We start from the raw sequence: 20,136 nt of genomic DNA on the forward strand, positions 1-20,136 counted from the left end.
GGACATACAGCAGCTGATAAGTACTGGAAACTAGAGATTTTTAAATAAAAGTAAATAACAGATCTGTGTAACTTTCTGAAAGCAGTTGATCTGAAAGAATTTTTTTTTTTTGCCAGAATACCAGGTAAGACAGTGTTTCTCAACTCCAGTCCTCAAGACGCACCAACTGGTCATGTTTTGAGGATATCCCATACAAACAACAGCTGTGGGGATACCTGATGCACTGACTGTAGTTATTTCAGAGTTTTGAAACACTGCTCTGAAATGAAGTATACCGGATTCATGGAATACTGAATAGTAGTATAATCTAGTTACTATCAATAAAACCCAACAAACTATCACCAAAAATATAGGAAGCTGTATGTAAATGTAATTATACTACAGGCAAGTATAAGAGATGTACATAACAATGATCCTATTCACTGACAGCAAGCAGAGACCTTGAAGTGGCTATACCACTATAACAAGAACTATAACACTGAGTCTAAGAGAGTTTCAACTGGTGCTGGTGGAAGGTGCCCATTCTACATGGCATTACATGGTGCCCATTACACGAGGTATTACATGGTGCCCACTACACATGGTATTACATGGTGCCCATTACATGTGGTATTACATGGTGCCCATTACATGTGGTATTACATGGTGCCCATTACATGTGGTATTACATGGTGCCCACTGCACGTGGCATTACATGGTGCCCATTACATGTGGTATTACATGGTGCCCACTACACATGGTATTACATGGTGCCCACTGCACGTGGCATTACATGGTGCCCATTACATGTGGTATTACATAGTGCCCATTACATGTGGTATTACATAGTGCCCATTACATGTGGTATTACATGGTGTCCACTGCACATGGCATTACATGGTGCCCACTGCCCACTACACATGGTATTACATGGTGCCCACTACACGTGGTATTACATGGTGCTCACTACATGTGGTATTACATAGTGCCCATTACATGTGGTATTACATGGTGTCCACTGCACGTGGCATTACATGGTGCCCACTGCCCACTACACATGGTATTACATGGTGTCCACTGCATGTGACATTACATGGTGTCCACTACACATAGTATTACATGGTGCCCAATACATGTGGTATTACATGGTTCCCACTGCACGTGGTATTACATGGTGCCCACTGCACGTGGTATTACATGGTGCCCACTGCACGTGGTATTTCATGGTGCCCACTACATGTCAAATTACATGGTTCCTGCCCACTACACGTGGTATTACATGGTGCCCACTACACATGGTATTACATGGTGTCCACTGCACGTGGCATTACATGGTGTCCACTGCACGTGGCATTACATGGTGCCCACTACATGTGGTATTACATGGTGCCCACTGCAAGTGGTATTACATGGTGCCCAATACATGTGGTATTACATAGTGCCCATTACATGTGGTATTACATAGTGCCCATTACATGTGGTATTACATGGTGCCGAATACATGTGGTATTACATGGTGCCCACTGCACGTGGTATTACATGGTGCCCACTGCACGTGGTATTACATGGTGCCCACTACATGTCATATTACATGGTGCCTGCCCACTACACGTGGTATTACATGGTGCCCACTACACGTGGTATTACATGGTGCCCACTACACGTGGTATTACATGGTGCCCACTACACGTGGTATTACATGGTGCTCACTACATGTGGTATTACATAGCACCCCCTACACATAGTATTACATGGCACCCACTACATGTGGTATTGCATGGTGCCCACTATATATGTGGTATTACATGGTGCCCAATACACATGGCATTACATGGTGCCCCCTAGACGTGGTATTATATGGTGCCCAATACACATGGCATTATATGGTGCCCAATACACATGGCATTATATGGTGCCCAATACACATGGCATTATATGGTGCCCAATACACATGGCATTATATGGTGCCCAATACACATGGCATTATATGGTGCCCAATACACATGGCATTATATGGTGCCCAATACACATGGCATTATATGGTGCCCAATACACATGGCATTACATGGTGCGCACTACATATAGTATAGTAGAAGAAGCTCCCGGCACTCACCTATCTTCTGCAAAGTGATTTATTACAAAAATATTAATAAGTCCATACACAGACAGACAGATAGGCCATGTGTCGAAACGCGTCCTGTCTGTCTGTGTATGGACTTATATATATTTTTGTAATAAATCACTTTGCAGAAGATAGGCGAGTGCCGGGAGCTTCTTCTCCTGTTCACTGTGCCTATTACCTGGCACCGCCACCCGCCAGAGTGCCGACCATCTGTTTTGCACTACATGTAGTATGACATGGTGCCCGGTAGTACTGTATATGGTCAGGCGTACCTCTCCCATGTGTGATCAATTGTGTCCAACTTCACCAAGTTTCACCTGAGTAAGGGCGAACCCCAGGCTCTCCCATAGCAACCAATCAGATTACAGCTTTCATTTTTAAAAAGGCTTTTAAAAATTTAATCTGAAATCTGATTGGTTGCTATGGGCAACTGCTCCGCTGTTAATATGCGTAGGCTTTAATACGTTCCCCCCCATGAATATACTATGGAGAAGATACGTACATGGTGCAGTCTTATAATAAGAATCTCTTTGATGTCCATAGCAACCAATCACTGTCCCCATAGCAACCACTGTCCCCATAGCGACCAATCACAGCTTTCCTTTCAAATAGTGAAAGCGGAACCATGATTGGTTGCTATGGGTAACCGCTCTGCTGTTACTATGGGCAACTGCTCCGCTGTTACTATGCGCTGGCTTTAATACATTCCCCCATGAATTTACTATGGAGAAGATTCACGGCGCTGTCTTATACTAATGCTGCGTTTACCCGGAACAATTATCGTTCGAATTTTAACGATAACGATCGAAGTTGAACGATAATCGTAGGTGTAAACGCAGCCAACGATCAAACGACGAGCGAGAAATCGTTCATTTCGATCTTACATGTTCTTAAATCGCAATAAGTTCGCAGATCGTTCCGTGTAAACAGTCGTTCACCGATTTAACCTATGTGCAAGGAATTTTCCGTACGATATATCGTTCCGTCTAAACGCTGATCGTTCTAAAAATAAAATCGTTACTTCGAAGTCGTTAATCGTACGATCGGGCGAATAATCGTTCTGTGTAAACGCACTAGATTCTCTCTGTTGTCCATAGCAACCAATCACAGTCCCTATACCGACCAATCACAGCTCAGCTTTCATTTGAAATATGGTCCCAGTAAAGTAAAAGCTGGACCGTGATTGGTTGCTACGAACAAAGAGAATCTTATTATGAGAGCTTGTACGTTTTCACTAAAATTATGTGTAAAATGGAGAGGTATAAGAGAGTCACCTGTTAGGCCATGATAGGTGGGGCCCTGCCATACATTGTGCATTGGGGCCTAGGCCAATGCTTCTACACCAGAGATAGGGAACCTTGGGCCCTCCAGCTGTTGCAAAACTACAACTCCCATCATGCCTGGACAGCCTTCGGCTGTCCAGGCATGATGGGAGTTGTAGTTTTACAACAGCTGGAGGGCCCAAGGTTTCCCATCCCTGTTTTAGACATGACATCCCCCTTTATCCTGGCGTTTATTCCATACGCATTGCAGTCCCCTTCCATATCCGTCCTCTCCGCAGCCATCCCCAGAGGAAGACATCTCCTGTCTGTGGAAATTTGTCTCCTGAACATTCACACGAGAAAAACGCCTCTGTCCCTAATTGTCAGCGGCTTTTAAGACCGGAGAGAGAGAGGGAGACGTGCGGAGTATTAGCCCCTTTTGTTTAGGAAGAATCAATAGGAGATTTATATCAAACTTATTAGCCGATCCCTCCACATCGGGGACTCATAAAATTATGTATTCCTTAATTTTTTAAGAGGATTACCCGGAAGCCAGCTGACCCGGAGGGCCGCCATGCTGACGGAGCCCTATTCACCCCTAATAAGTATTAAGGGGAATCTAAATATGAACAGAGACACTTGCCATGCAAGAATATTGTTAATGACTCAAATCCTCGGCACCGGATCAGCTGTGGCTGGCAAATCTCACCAGAGGGGTCCCAGTGCCAGGTAGCCGGGCCCGGCGGACGCCATCAGCGGGTCTGCGGCCGGAGCACAATGAGAGACAGACTGCGGTGTCAGGCTTCATTAATGATAATCATTAGAATCCCAATCTGAAAACAGTCAGTGTTTCGTAACCTTTTATTCAGTCCCTTTAAGGGGGGGGGGGGGGGTCTTCTTTTGTAATGGTCGGTTCAGCTGCTGAGTGTAAAATTCTGTCAGGGCACAGGAGAGGATGGGCCGGGGTCAGATGATGGCTGTCACATATGCCACTATAAGTCTGGAGCCCGGGGGAGCGTCTAATGATGCAGACGGCCCCTCAATACGGTCTGATATGCAGCTGGTTATGATTTTATGCCGCCCGCCTATACCACGCCGGACTCTACAGGGCTTTCTGTCTTATGCTAAACTGATCTAATGCTCATTGGGACTGAGGCGTATACATAGGGATAGAGGAAAGCATTGGAAACATAGGGGCAGATTTACCACTGCAAATGCATCACGGCTCTGGTGTGATTTGTTTGCACCACATTTAAGGGGCACTCCAACACAGATATTATTTTCAAATTAACTGGTGTAAGTTATATAGATTTGTAAAGGACTTGTATTAAATAATCTCCAGTCTTCCAGTACTTATGAGCTGCTGTATGTCCTGCAGGAAGTGGTGTATTCTTTCCAGCCTGCTGCCACCTCTGTCCATGTCAGGAACTGTCCAGAGCAGCAGCAAATCCTCATAGAAAACCTCTCCTGCTCTGGACAATTCCTGACATGGACAGAGGTGGCAGCAGAGAGCACTGTGTCAGACTGAAAAGAATACACCACTTCCTCTAGTCTATGACATACATCAGATGAAAAATTGCATCGCTGCATTGTGGAAAAAATTGCATATTTGCATTGCGGAAACCCTCCCATCATTGCATCTGGCAATGTCACACTGGAGGGGGGCAAGCATGAGGGACGGCTGGAGTGGTCCGGCCGGCCTCCTGAAGATTACGTCATTGTCCCAAGATGGCGGCGGGGATCGACAGTAATTTGGTGAGTATAATGCACCACACTTCCGGGGGTGGGGGCGAACACGGGGAAGGGGGCCATTCACTTAAATAACACACATTACAAAGTTGTATAACTTTGTAATGTGTGTTATTTAGTGAATAAATGTGTAGCGCCGCACTACCCCTTTAAGGAAAACATTGCATCACTGTATTGAGGGTGAAACTTGCATTATTGCATTGAGTAAAAACCGTGCATCATTTTTACTTGCTGAATTTTTTATAAAAGAAAAACCCCCAGAGGCAAAAAAAAGACAAATAAAGCAAACAAAAATACTAATCCTGCTTCTAGGATTCACGGATACACAACCTCTATGGGACTTCATAAAGCCATGTTCATACAGTATTATTTACATGGATTCCATCAAAATAAACATGAAAACCACATAGATTCCACTTCTCAATTTGACTGAGAATCTGCACCACAGTTCACACTTTCATGCACCTGTCTCTTCTTTTGCCTTGCCACCTGTGCACATTACGCATCAGGTAGAAAGCAAATGGAATAAGCCCCATTCTGTTCCACAACTGAAACATCTGCAGTGTGAACAATAACCTAAAAATCTGTCTGCTGTAGGTTCCTGAGCTCCCCCTAGTGGTGGCTGCTGGTGAACAGAATTTTATCACTGACCTTTATAGCTGAGTGAAGGGAAGCAAGGGGCTTGGAGCTATGTAAAAGTCTGAGCTCTATATAGATTGATTGTGGACCTAATCATCACAGAAGTTCCGATCTATACATGTAAAATACTGCACAACTGTGAACATTCACTTAAAGGGTTAGTTCACAAAAAATAAAAAATCTTCCAAAACAGCTGGTGCCAGAAAGTGTTTTGTAAATTTGTAATTTACTTCTATTAAAAAAAAAATCTACAGTCTTTCATTACTTATTAGCTGCTGTATGTCCTGCAGGAAGTGGTGTATTCTTTCTAGTCTGGAGAGCAGGAGAGGTTTTCTATGGGGATTTGCTGCAGCTGTGGACAGTTCCGGACAAGGACAGAGGTGGCAGAAGAGAGCACTGTGTCAGACAAAACTTCTTGCAGGACATACAGCAGCTGATAAGTACAGGAAGACTGGGGATTTTTTTTTTTATTAGAAGTAAGTTATAAATCTTTGACAGTTTCAGGCACCAGTTGATTTTAAAGAAAACTATTTTTTGTGAACTACCCCTTTAAATCTGCAGCAGATTTTCATTAAAGGGGTTGTCCAGGCTTGGAGAAACATAGCCGCTTTCTTCCAGAAACACAGCACCTCTCTTGTCCTTAGTTTGTGGGTGTGAGTATTGCAGTTTAGTTGCATTAAAGTGAACAGAGCTGAATTGTAATACCGCACACAACCCGAGGACAAGGGTGGCGCTGTTTTTTTGGGTTTTTTTTTATTTAAGAAAGTAGCTGTGTTTTTTCTAAAACTGGATGACCCCTTGAATCTGGCCCCTATAGCTTTTAGTATTGTTATGTATGTTTTGTGATTTTTATATCTGTAAATATTATTCTCATTCTGATTGAAATGTTGCTAAATGTAACAAAAACTAGAAGCCATCATCCCAGTGATATGAACAGAGATGCAATACACGGCTCCCCTCCTCTACCTGCCTCCCCGCTGTGACTGCCGCCTTCTTCCATCGCTGTCATGGCTGGTCCCCTAAGCCGCAGGTAGTCGCCAGAGAAGATGACATGTGCACAGGACCTAAAAATAGAATCCAAAGCATAAGGAGGCGTCATGCAAATTGCAAGCTCTGTGAGCCAGGAAATATTCTACAGCAATACCTGGTTAGTAAAACATATGTATTGGGCCAAGCTTGAAGGGGTACTCCACTCACACATAACGTTTGATATGTTGCTGCCCCTGATGAGACTAACAATTCCTTTAACACTTGTTATTATCTATTCAGTCTCCTTCCCCCTGTTCTCAGCTGCTTTCTGCTGAAGACATAAATAACTGTGTGTGAGCCTTTCTCTCTGTCTCCCCCTCCTTTTCCTCTCCCTTGAAGGCAGTATCTGCGACATTGTAGCTTCTTTGTAATAATCAAAGTGCGTTCATCAGCAACTTGACCTCAGAATAACCCTTCCAGCATTACAAAGAAGCTACAACGTTGCAGATACAGCCTGCCAGGGACCTTCTTACATTAGCCGTCTCAGAAGGGAGGGGGGAGGAGGGGAAGAGAGAAAAGCTCACACACAGATTTTTGTGTCTTTAGTAGAAAGCAGCAGCTGAGAACTGGGGGAAGGAGACTGAATAGATAAGAACTATGGAAGGAATTGTTAGTCTAACCATGGGCAGCAACATATCAAAAGTTATGTTTTAGTGGAAAACCCTTTTAATATCTGTTGAAAAGTAATAGACAGTACATATATATATATATATATATATATATATATATATATATACATATATCACACACACACGCAGTATAGATATAGTTATATATATATATATATATAATGTTTGAGTGGAATACCCCTTTAAAAATTTTACTTTGTTTTGATGTATGTGCTCTCTTCTGTTTTTTTTTGCAACCAATGCAATGGCTGCCATGACACCAGGGTGACCCATGACCTCTCCCCATGGAGCTCAGGACAGTCTTTAGTATCAAGCACTATGGATAAAGCTGCGAAAACAAAGCACCAATCCACTATCTCAAAATAAGGTTATGCAACTGTCTAATATACTTCGGGCTTCTATTCCTCCTATCTGTAAGATCTCTGCTTGCTGTCAGTGAATTGGGATACTACAAATCTCTTGCACTTGTTGACAATAGTTGATTTTTTAGTAAGACATTTTTGCTGGAGTTCCCCTTTAAGACTACTTACATACTGACCAATGTAATACTGTGTGAAAGAGCCCTGAAGCTGGCTGCTGAAAGGGGGTCACTAGCCGCTAGGAGGGGGTCACCAGCCGCTGGGGGGGTTCATATAGGGTCTATATTCACATGCAGCAGACTGGTTGCAGATATTTCAGTGGCTGAGGATCAGCTCCATTCATCTGAATGTTTTGGCAGCAAGCACATGGACTTCTGCACAATGCATACAGATGAACCGCAGGGATTTCTGCAACTAGTTCTGCCTTTATGGGTTCCTAACTAATAACCTATTGTAACTTACTGACGTTACGGCCTTTGTGTGCGATATTAGCAGTGACTATGTGACAAATAAAGGGGGCAGCTATATGTGTATAGCTGTAAGGTGGCACATACCCTCCTGACTGGTAAGGGGTAGTGTGATCAGGCAGGGATGTAGCCTCTTTCTGGATCTCTACTGCTCTCTGGTGTACAGAAAGGGAATTACATGTGACATGTATACTCGATATAGCAGTGTTTACCAACCTCTCTATAACTCTCATCATGCCCTGATATAGGGGTGTCAAACTCAAGCCCTCCAGCTGTTGCAAAACTACAATTCCCATCATGCCTGGACAGCCTTCGGCTGTCCAGGCATGATGGGAATTGTAGTTTTGCAACAGCTGCAGGGCCTGAGTTTGACACACATGCTCTGATAGCTACAAGCTCTAACTATTTGCAGAACTACAACTCCCATCATACCATGACAACCATGGACAACCATGACAACCATGGACAACCATCATGCACTGACAGCCACAGGCTCTTTAGCAATTGCAAAACTACAACTGCCATCATTCATGATGCAACAGCCTCATACTCTCAAGCTGTTGCAAAACTACAATTCCCAGCATGCCCTGGCAGCTGCAGTCTATCCATCTTTTGCAAAACTACAAACCCTATCATGGTGCAACAGCTAAAAGGTCTCCAGTTATTGCATAACTATAACTACCAGCATGCCCTGAACAGCTACAATTGTGGTTTTGTAACATATAGAGAACCACAGGTTGGATTTCTTCATCATCATATGTTCCCCATTCTGTCCAGTAATTCTTTGAGTTTGTCCGGTCCCCGGAAAGCTGGGTGACCGTATAAATGACTGACATAAACAGTTCTAAGAAAGGCTTCGAGGATTAGAAAAACTTTCATCTCAAAATAGCGCCACCCCTGTCCACAGGTCATGTGTGGTATTGCAGCTTAGCCCCATCTACTTCAATGGGGATGACTTACAAAACCATGGATATAAAGGAAAACAAAAGGAGCAAAATCAATCAACCCCGACTACTCCTATAAGGTCAACATATCCCCTATTTGCGGTATAGATGGTAAGTAGTGTCTGACCGGTGGGATATGGGGGTCTCCATTTAGACCTTGTGGGACCTCTGTATCCAAGTGCCATACTGACCTTCCCATAGACTCTGTATAGAGCAGACTAGGACTAGTAGGATGATGTTTAACCTGCAGCTGCGCCCCCCTCCTCCACCTCCCGGCCATGTATTCCTCTTCACAATATCTACAGCAATCCTTCAGTACATTTTACGGCACACGAAGAGACTTTTATGTGAACTCTGCTCCTGACCAGAAAATTCACAATTTCACACTTTTTATAACCTGTTACAGGGATTTGCGGCCATTGTGAGTCCAAATGCCGAAACAAGACATGAAAGCCGGGCGACGAGCCGGGCACACGTCTCCTGGCCGATCACTATGGGGCTCAGGCATCAATCTCCGGAGTGACGCGTATACGTCAGCCCTGTATGATCGATGGGCTGCTCCATCATCACCCACATAGTGGCCTCTGTGACCCTCGGCCGAACAAAGTGTCAGTGGTGCTAGAGAGCTGTCAGTCCTTATGGAGGGTGGATGGTCGGACAGTGATGGCCTCCAATACAGGACAGGGGCCAAAGGAGCCTCACCTACTGGAGCTGCCATGTTGTGTAGAGCCCCCCCAACCTGTAGCTAAACTACAATTCCCTTTGGCTGTCTGGGCATGATGGGAGTTGTAGTTTACAACGGCTGGATGGCTGCAGATTGTGGAGCACAGTTCTAGAGATCAAATCCCCAGACGCGTTCAAACTGTACGAAATTGATGGAGATAAAACAAAAAATTGTCCAATAAAGATGAAAAGTTATTAAAGGTGAAGTCCGGCCATATTTAAGATCCAGCAGCCGGCAGGGGCAGGAGAAATTTTATAAGAGTACTTACCTGTTCCCGTGCCCGTGGTGAGTGGCGGGAGTGGCCTCGGGACCCCCGCCGGGTTCTAGGATCTCCGGAGCTGACTGGCCGCTGGGGTGGGACGCTGCTCCAGTTACTGATTGGCTGAGCTGCCAGTCCATCAGCCAGGACAGGCCTTTTCCTTCCGGCGGGGGTCACCTCGAATATAAAAGAACCCTTGTCCACATAGAGAAGACACAAGTCATTCAGCTACCATATAATACCAGTATATTATGACCATACACCATATTACCGCCATATTGTTACTGACAATCCTGTATTCAGAGACCAATAATACCAGTATAGAAGAGACAAATGTTACTGCCACACGATGATCACTACTATTACCACCACACTGTCAATGACCAAGTCCAGTATACTTTAACCAATAATACCAACAGAGAGACAAATATTACAACATAACAATACCGCCACATACTGACTAATGCCATCACTCCACTGTACAATGACCAATACCAGCTCTACACAGGCTCTGCACACCATATAAGTGATTACAGTGCAGCTACATCCAGTCACTCACAGGGGACATCTTCTCTGAGTGAATTACAGGGGGCGTCTTCTCTGATCGGAGTTGCTCACTTTTCCCTTTTGTTCTCCATCATGAGCTCTTCTCCCAGCCATGACACCTCCACAGAATCTTTCCGACAACATTTTAGGCTCCTCACTCATGCACCATCATCATCCTCAACATTGGCACTGTCCTCTCTATGCCCCCATATAGTGGTTAGGCCTCTTGGACTCCATCTAGTAGTTAGACCCTTTTGTGCCCCCCCATATAGCAGTTATGCCTCTCTGTAGTTAGGCCCCTCTGTCTCACCATATACTAGTTAGGCCCCTTTCTGCCCCCATACAGTCTGTGCCTCTATATTTTAGTTATGCCTCTTTGGACAGGTAGGCCCCCAAGTAGGTAGTACCCCCATGTACCCCCCCCCCTCCAGGTCTCCCTAGCTGTAGGTCCCCCCCTTAGTATGTAGTATCCCGAATGTGGACATCTCCCCCATGCTCAGTAGGCTTCCATCCAGGTTGTTCCCCTTGGCAACATGAAACCTCTTACTTTCAGCTACATTGGATGGGACTGTATGAGTGACACTAACCTGACAACCACCACTAACCTCACTGGATGCTACTACTGTGTGACCACCACCACTAACCTCACTGGATGCTACTACTGTGTGACCATCACCACTAACCTCACTGGATGCTACTACTGTGTGACCATCACCACTAACCTCACTGGATGCTACTACTGTGTGACCATCACCACTAACCTCACTGGATGCTACTACTGTGTGACCACCACCACTAACCTCACTGGATGCTACTACTGTGTGACCATCACCACTAACCTCACTGGATGCTACTACTGTGTGACCATCACCACTAACCTCACTGGATGCTACTACTGTGTGACCATCACCACTAACCTCACTGGATGCTACTACTGTGTGACCATCACCACTAACCTCACTGGATGCTACTACTGTGTGACCATCACCACTAACCTCACTGGATGCTACTACTGTGTGACCATCACCACTAACCTCACTGGATGCTACTACTGTGTGACCACCACTAACCTCACTGGATGCTACTACTGTGTGACCATCACCACTAACCTCACTGGATGCTACTACTGTGTGACCAGCACCACTAACCTCACTGGATGTTACTACTGTGTGACCACCACTAACCTCACTGGATGCTAATACTGTGTGATCACCACTAACCTTACTGGATGCTACTACTGTGTGATCACCACTAACCTTACTGGATGCTACTACTGTGTGACCATCACCACTAACCTCACTGGATGCTACTACTGTGTGACCACCACCACTAACCTCACTGGATGCTACTACTGTGTGACCATCACCACTAACCTCACTGGATGCTACTACTGTGTGACCATCACCACTAACCTCACTGGATGCTACTACTGTGTGACCATCACCACTAACCTCACTGGATGCTACTACTGTGTGACCATCACCACTAACATCACTGGATGCTACTACTGTGTGACCATCACCACTAACCTCACTGGATACTACTACTGTGTGACCACCACTAACCTCACTTGATGCTACTACTGTGTGACCACCACCACTAACCTCACTGGATGCTACTACTGTGTGACCATCAACACTAACCTCATTGGATGCTACTACTGTGTGACCACCACTAACCTCACTGGATGCTACTACTGTGTGACCAGCACTAACCTCACTGGATACTACTACTGTGTGACCACCACTAACCTCACTGGATGCCCCACTAGGGTCTCTCTGGCTCTGCAGGGTAACACAGTCACCCACACACCTCTAACATGGCGCTCTCTGCTCAGTGACTGCCGCTTGCTGTTGGGGTTGGTTGCTTCTTGCAACATCATCATGGCGCCTCTGCAGAAGTGACTTTTTAACACTTGGGCTCTTGGCAAAAGCCCATCCAACTACACAACAGTCCATTCTCATACATCTCAAGCCTGGCTCTGGCTGGTGGCCCTTTTATCTGGGGAATCAGACAAGGATGCACCTGGGACCTTGGTACAGCAACCACTGGGCTTGGACACCTGCACTTTCTGGTTGGGCACCTCCTGCAGTGCAGTGTGGGTATTTGGACACCAGCTCTGTGTAGCAGCACATGCACTTTGTACAGGAGCTTGCTTATCCAATGTTCTTTGTAGTTTGGCCCAAACAGCCTCCCGCTCTGCTTCAAACTGCGCAGGGTTATGACCCATCTGTTTGGCTAGGTCCTTACGGCGCTATATGTCCCATATGCGTCTGACATCGTCCTCTGCTAGACCCATGGCAACTATATTCTTTAAGCAGCAGAAACACCAGCTTCAACCATAAGCAATACTGGCCTTATCCAGGCAGCACAGTCTCTGTATACCTCTCAATCCTTATCCAGGCAGCACAGTCTCTGTATACCTCTCAATCCTTATCCAGGCAGCACAGTCTCTGTATACCTCTCAATCCTTATCCAGGCAGCACAGTCTCTGTATACCTCTCAATCCTTATCCAGGCAGCACAGTCTCTGTATACCTCTCAATCCTTATCCAGGCAGCACAGTCTCTGTATACCTCTCAATCCTTATCCAGGCAGCACAGTCTCTGTATACCTCTCAATCCTTATCCAGGCAGCACAGTCTCTGTATACCTCTCAATCCTTATCCAGGCAGCACAGTCTCTGTATACCTCTCAATCCTTATCCAGGCAGCACAGTCTCTGTATACCTCTCAATCCTTATCCAGGCAGCACAGTCTCTGTATACCTCTCAATCCTTATCCAGGCAGCACAGTCTCTGTATACCTCTCAATCCTTATCCAGGCAGCACAGTCTCTGTATACCTCTCAATCCTTATCCAGGCAGCACAGTCTCTGTATACCTCTCTCCACAGAGACACAACCTCTCATAAGGCTTCTCTGGCCCTTTAAATCCAGCATATTGTGCCATTTTCCTTGCCCACAGCAATCCTCCACCATATGTGACGATCTGGGGGTTACTCACTCGCTGGGATCGCCATCTCCCGGGTCTGAGACGTTGGCACATCACAAACCTCAGTCCAGTCAGTGCTGTAAGCTTCATACTGACCACAGTCACTTTGTCAGTCCAAGGAAAAACATAAGAAATAAGCAACACTTTGCAAATAAAATAAACCTAGGCCGTCTAGCCACTGACTATACTACACAGCTTCCCTAGCTGTCACCGCTCCACTGGTCTCACCAAGACTTGTCTGCAGCTCCCCCAGGCCGAGCACTGCCCGTGTCCTCCCACCTGGGAGCCATCACCTGGGAAGCTCTGGAGCCTCTAATAGATCCACCAGGTGGTTCCAGAGCCTCATCAGCTCTTAGGGTACAAACACACACACCGTATATGCAGCAGATTTGATACCGTGTTCAGTTATTTAGATCTAATCTGCTGCGTATTTGTTGTGTATTTGCTGCGTATCGCAGCAGTAAATACGCTGCGTATACGGTGTGTGTTTATACCCTTATGCTGCGTTTACACGGAGCGATAATTCGCCCAATCGATCATTTAACGATTTTGAAGCAACGATTTGGTTTTTATAACGATCAGCGTTTAGACGAATAAATCGTTAGAAAAATCGTTATTGTCGTTTAAGATCGCTTAAGCCTATCTCACACATAGGGTGAATCAGTGAAAGTCTGTTTACACTTAGCTATCTGCAATTTTTTAGCGAACAACGATTTAAGAACATGTTGAAAGATCAAAATTAACCATTTCTCGCTCGTCGCCTGATCGCTCGCTGTGTTTACACCGAACAATTATCGCTTAAATGTGACCGTTATTGCGAAAATTCGAACGATAAGCGTTCCGTGTAAACGCAGCATTAGGGTGCCTTCACACCTATTGACTCGCAGCTTTAATAATGCTGCGAATCGGCTAGGTCCTGGCAGATCACTGTCAGTACATACATCTGCCGGCCGCTTAACCCCTTCTGATGCCGGCCGCCTCCCGCACCGCTCTGTATGCATACCTCCTCGCTCCACGGGGTCCCGGGGTCCTGCTCTTCCGCATATATACACGCCTCCTCCTCGGTATATACATATATACATGCCTCCTCCTCTGCATATACATATATACACGCCTCCTCCTCGGTATATACATATATACACGCCTCCTCCTCTGTATATACATATATACAGGCCTCCTCCTCGGTATATACATATATACAGGCCTCCTCCTCGGTATATACATATATACACGCCTCCTCCTCGGTATATACATATATACAGGCCTCCTCCTCGGTATATACATATATACACGCCTCCTCCTCGGTATATACATATATACACGCCTCCTCCTCGGTATATACATATATACAGGCCTCCTTCTCTGTATATACATATATACAGGCCTCCTCCTCGGTATATACAGTATATGGCTATGTTCACATAGCGTAAGAAACCAGACGTTCCATGACTGGGCCGGGTCACGGAACGGCCGGTCTCTGAAAAGATCATCCCGGCCGGTGCTGCAGCAGATGATCTTTTGTGCCGCAGTGTTCTGATGCGGGTACATCCGTGCGCGCCTGCATCAGAACTTTAGACTGCACGATATGGAGCGAGTGGCCGGAGCCGTTCGCTCCATAGTATGCACTGACACGGGTTTCTGCGACCGCTATTCACTGGATGTACAACGGCCGCGATTTTACGATATACATGCCTCCTTCTCAGTATATATAGTATATACATGCCTCCTCCTCTGCATATACAGTATATACATATAAACATGCCTCCTCCTCAGTATATACAGTATATAGATAGATGTATACACGCCTCCTCATTATTTATATATATACATGCCTCCTCCTCGGTATATACAGTATATACATATATACACACCTCTTCCTTAGGTTATACAGTATGTAGATGCATACACGCCTCCTCAGTATATACATATATACATGCCTCCTCCTCGATATATACAGTACTATATACATATATACACTCCTCCTCCTCAGGTTATACAGTATGTAGATGTATGCGCACCTCCTTCTCCTCAGTATACATAGTATATACATACAAGCCTCCTCCTCGGTATATACAGTACATACATATATACAGGCATCCTCCTCGGTATATACAGTATATACATATACACGCCTCCTCCTCAGGTTATACAGTATGTAGATGTATGCGCACCTCCTTCTCCTCAGTATACATAGTATATACATACAAGCCTTCTCCTCGGTATATACAGTACATACATATATACATGCCTCCTCCTCGGTATATATAGTATATACATATACACCCCTCCTCCTCAGGTTATACAGTATGTAGATGTATGCACACCTCCTTCTCCTCAGTATATACAGTATATACATACATACATGCCTCCTCTTCGGTATATACAGTACATACATATATACATGCCTCCTCCTCGGTATATACAGTACATACATATATACAGGCCTCCTCCTCGGTATATACAGTACATACATATATACAGGCATCCTCCTCGGTATATACAGTATATACATATACACGCCTCCTCCTCAGGTTATACAGTATGTAGATGTATGCACACCTCCTTCTCCTCAGTATATACATACATACATGCCTCCTCCTCGGTATATACAGTACATACATATATAAAGGCCTCCTCCTCGGTATATACAGTACATACATATATACATGCCTCCTCTTCGGTATATACAGTACATACATATATACAGGCCTCCTCCTCGGTATATACAGTACATACATATATACAGGCCTCCTCCTCGGTATATACAGTATGTATACATGCCTTTGTGGTGCTTGACCGGTCACCTGTTAAAGCGACTCTTTACCCACAATCTGACCCCCCTAAACCATTTCGGATAGCTGCTTTTAATCCAAGATCTGTCCTGGGGTCCATTCGGCAGGGGATGCAGTTATTGTCCTAAAAAACAACTTTTAAACTTGGAGCCCTGTGTCATCTTGCAGTGGCCGAGAGTATCTGTTCCCTAAGCCTGCACCGCCCCTCCGTCCCTCTTCCTCACCCTCTTAATCATTAGGAATGCCCCTGGCAGGTTTTTTCCTATTCCTCTGCAGTGAACATTGCCCATGTGCCGTGTCCAGACAGGTGATGAATAGGAGAATACCTGCCTGGAGCATTCCTAATGATAAAGAAGGCGGGGAGGAGGGATGGACAGGATGTGCCAGCCTAATGCATAGACACTCTAAGCCACGGCCGCTGGGCACGGGGCTGCAAATTTAAAAGTTGTTTTTCAGGACAATAACTGCATCACCTGCCGAACGGACCCCAGGACAGATCTTGGATTAAAAGAAGCTATCTGATGGTACAAGTGGTTTGGGGGGGACAGATTGTGGGTACAGAGTCACTTTAAGTTGTTATGGGTGACGCCACTTCTGTGGCGGTTGGTCGGTGGTGTAGTACAGCTCAGCCAGTGATAGGAATGTTGTGACGCCAGTGCTAGTTCAGCACACAGGTTGGGTGTTATACCTCCCCAATGGTCGGTGACCTGCCGGGCTGTGATGCGTCCCTTGGGCTCTCATTACGGTGGTCCATAGTGGGAAGATGATCCCTGTTGGTACCACCACCCACAAAAAGGGAAAAGAACCCACTGAGTGGTAGCCGGTGTGTGTAGGTGCTGGTGCCATGATCACTGAGTCCCAGGAGAATAAATAAAATGGCTTTACTGATAGTCTCTGATAATACAGGATAACTTGGCAATAGATAACTTCTGTGATACAGACTTGAGCTCACTGAATCTGTGCTGTGAGATACTTGAAGTGCTGAGGTAGAGTAGCAGTGTTGGTGTAGTTTAGCATTGAGGAGAGTAGAGGAGTTTGTCGGGAGAGTCCCAACCCAGGGTAGTAATGTTCTCTGCCGGAACTTGAGAGAAGAGTACTGAAGAGAAGAAGACTTGAGAAGAGAATACTTGTGCGGCTGTTTTACTAACCACCTTCTGCCCTGCAGTGTCAGGGTACCCGTCCTACCGGCCGGATGATCTTTCCGGCCGCGGAGCTCTGATGCGGGCGCATAAGCGTGCGTCCGCATCAGAGCTTCCCATAGCACACAGTGAGGCGAGCGACCGGAGCCGCTCGCTTCACTGTGTGAACTGACAGGGCTTTCTGCGGCCGGATTTCACTGAATTCTGGCCGCAGAAAACTGACATGTCAGTTTTGTTCCGGCGCCGCATGGGATCCCGGCCGGAGCGTATATGATGTGTGTACGCTCCGGCTGGGATCCCAAAGAAAATAAGGCTATGTTCCACCCCTCAAAACTACATCCGTAGTTCTGCGGCGAGAACTACGGCCATAGTTTTACGTAGTGTGAACATAGCCTATAGATGTATACAAGCAGGATGCGGGTATATACAGGCAGGAGGTAGGTATTTACAGTATATACAGGAAGGAGGTGGGTATTTACAGACAGGAGGCGGGTATATACAGTATATAGATGTATACAAGTACGAGGCGAGTATATACAGTATATAAATATATACAGGCAGGAAGCGGGTATGTACAGTATATATATATATATATATATATATATATATACAGGCAGGAGGCGGGTATATACAGTATATACAGGAAGGAGGCGGGTATATACAGGCAGGAGGTGGGTATATACAGGCAGAAGGCAGGTATATACAGTATATACAGAAAGGAGGCGGGTATATAAAGGCAGGAGGCAGGTATATACAGTATATACAAGCAGAAGGCAGGTACATACAGTATATACAGGCAGGAGGCGGGTATATACAGTATATACAGGAAGGAGGCGGGTATATACAGGCAGGAGGTGGATATATACAGCCAGAAGGCAGGTACATACAGTATATACAGGCAGGAGGTGGGTATATACAGGCAGGAGGCAGATATATACAGTATATACAGGCAGGAAGCAGGTATATACAGTATATACAGGCAGGAGGTGGGTATATACAGGCAGGAAGCAGGTATATACAGTATATACAGGCAGGAGGCACTTTCTATGTACTCTGCACTTTATGATCATCTAATAAAGTTGCTTTTTGTATAATATGCTGGGCTCACCACAATAGTCCTTCTTCCTTTACTATTTCTTGTTAGGAGGCGGGTATATACAGGCAGGAGATGGGTATATACAGTATATACAGGCAGAAAGCAGGTACATACAGTATATACAGGCAGGAGGTGGGTATATACAGGCAGGAAGCAGGTATATACAGTATATACAGGCAGGAGGTGGGTATATAAAGGCAGGAGGCGGGTATTTACAGTATATACAGACAGGAGGCAGGTATATACAGTATACACAGGCAGGAGGCGGGTATATACAGTATATACAGATAGGAGGTGGGTATATACAGTATGTACAGGCAGGAGGTGGCTATATACAGGCAGGAGGTGGGCATTTACAGTATATACAGACAGGAGGCAGGTATATACAGTATACACAGGCAGGAGGCCGGTATATACAGTATATACAGATAGAAGGCGGGTATATACAGTATGTACAGGCAGGAGGCGGGCATTTACAGTATATACAAGCAGGAAGCAGGTATACACAGAATATACAGGCAGGAAGCAGGTATATAAAGTATATACAGGCAGAAGGCAGGTATATACAGAATATACAGGCAGGAGGCGGGTGTATACATTATATACAGGCAAGAGGTGGCCCGGGTATATACTATATATACAGATAGGAGGCGGGTATATACTACATATACAGATAGGAGGCGGGTATATACAGGCAGGAGGCGGGTATATACTATATATACAGATAGGAGGCGGGTATATACTATATATATACAGATAGGAGGCGGGTATATACAGGCAGGAGGCGGGTATATACTATATATACAGATAGGAGGCGGGTATATACAGTATATACAGGCAGGAGGCGGGTATATACAGTATATACAGGCAGAAGGCAGGTATATACAGTATATACAGGCAGGAGGCGGGTATATACTATATATACAGATAAGAGGCGGGTAAATACAGTATATACAGGCAGGAGGCGGGTATATACAGGCAAGAGGCAGGTATATACAGTATATACAAGCAGGAGACGGGTATATACTATATATACAAATAGGAGGTGGGTATATACAGTATATACAGGTAGGAGGCAGGTATACACAGTATATACAGGCAGGAGGCGGGTATATACAGTATATACAGGCAGGAGGCGGGTATATACAGTATATAGAGGCAGGAGGTGGGTATATACAGGCAAGAGGCAGGTATATACAGTATATACAGGCAGGAGGCAGGTATATACAGCACATACAGGCAGGAAGCAGGTATATACAGGCAGGAGGCAGGTATATACAGCACATACAGGCAGGAAGCAGGTATATACAGGCAGGAGGCGGGTATATACAGGCAGGAGGCAGGTTACCTGTCAGGCTGCAGGTGATACCTCTGTATATAGGACTCTGGATGCGATGTAGTAGCTGAGGGCC

General features: G+C 45.4%; 1 protein-coding gene across 2 annotated transcripts in view; it reads right to left on the minus strand.

The window, feature by feature from the left end:
* The window catches only part of DBX1 (developing brain homeobox 1), an 87,674-nt gene extending 67,541 nt beyond the window's left edge, over positions 1–20,133 (minus strand). Inside the window, exons 1-2 of one of the 2 annotated variants that reach the window (XM_069968046.1) lie at positions 20,073–20,133; positions 6,718–6,815 (exon numbers count right to left, since the gene is read on the minus strand). The gene's annotated coding sequence lies outside the window, so the exon portion shown is untranslated. Of the gene's footprint in view, positions 1–6,717; positions 6,816–14,700; positions 14,774–20,072 lie in introns of those variants that run through there. The other variant, XM_069968047.1, reaches the window with a different exon arrangement.
* Between the last annotated feature and the right edge of the window lie 3 nt (positions 20,134–20,136).

The sequence above is a fragment of the Dendropsophus ebraccatus genome, chromosome 4 (genome assembly GCF_027789765.1).
Source record: "Dendropsophus ebraccatus isolate aDenEbr1 chromosome 4, aDenEbr1.pat, whole genome shotgun sequence".
In the NCBI taxonomy this organism is placed as follows: Eukaryota; Metazoa; Chordata; class Amphibia; order Anura; family Hylidae; genus Dendropsophus; species Dendropsophus ebraccatus.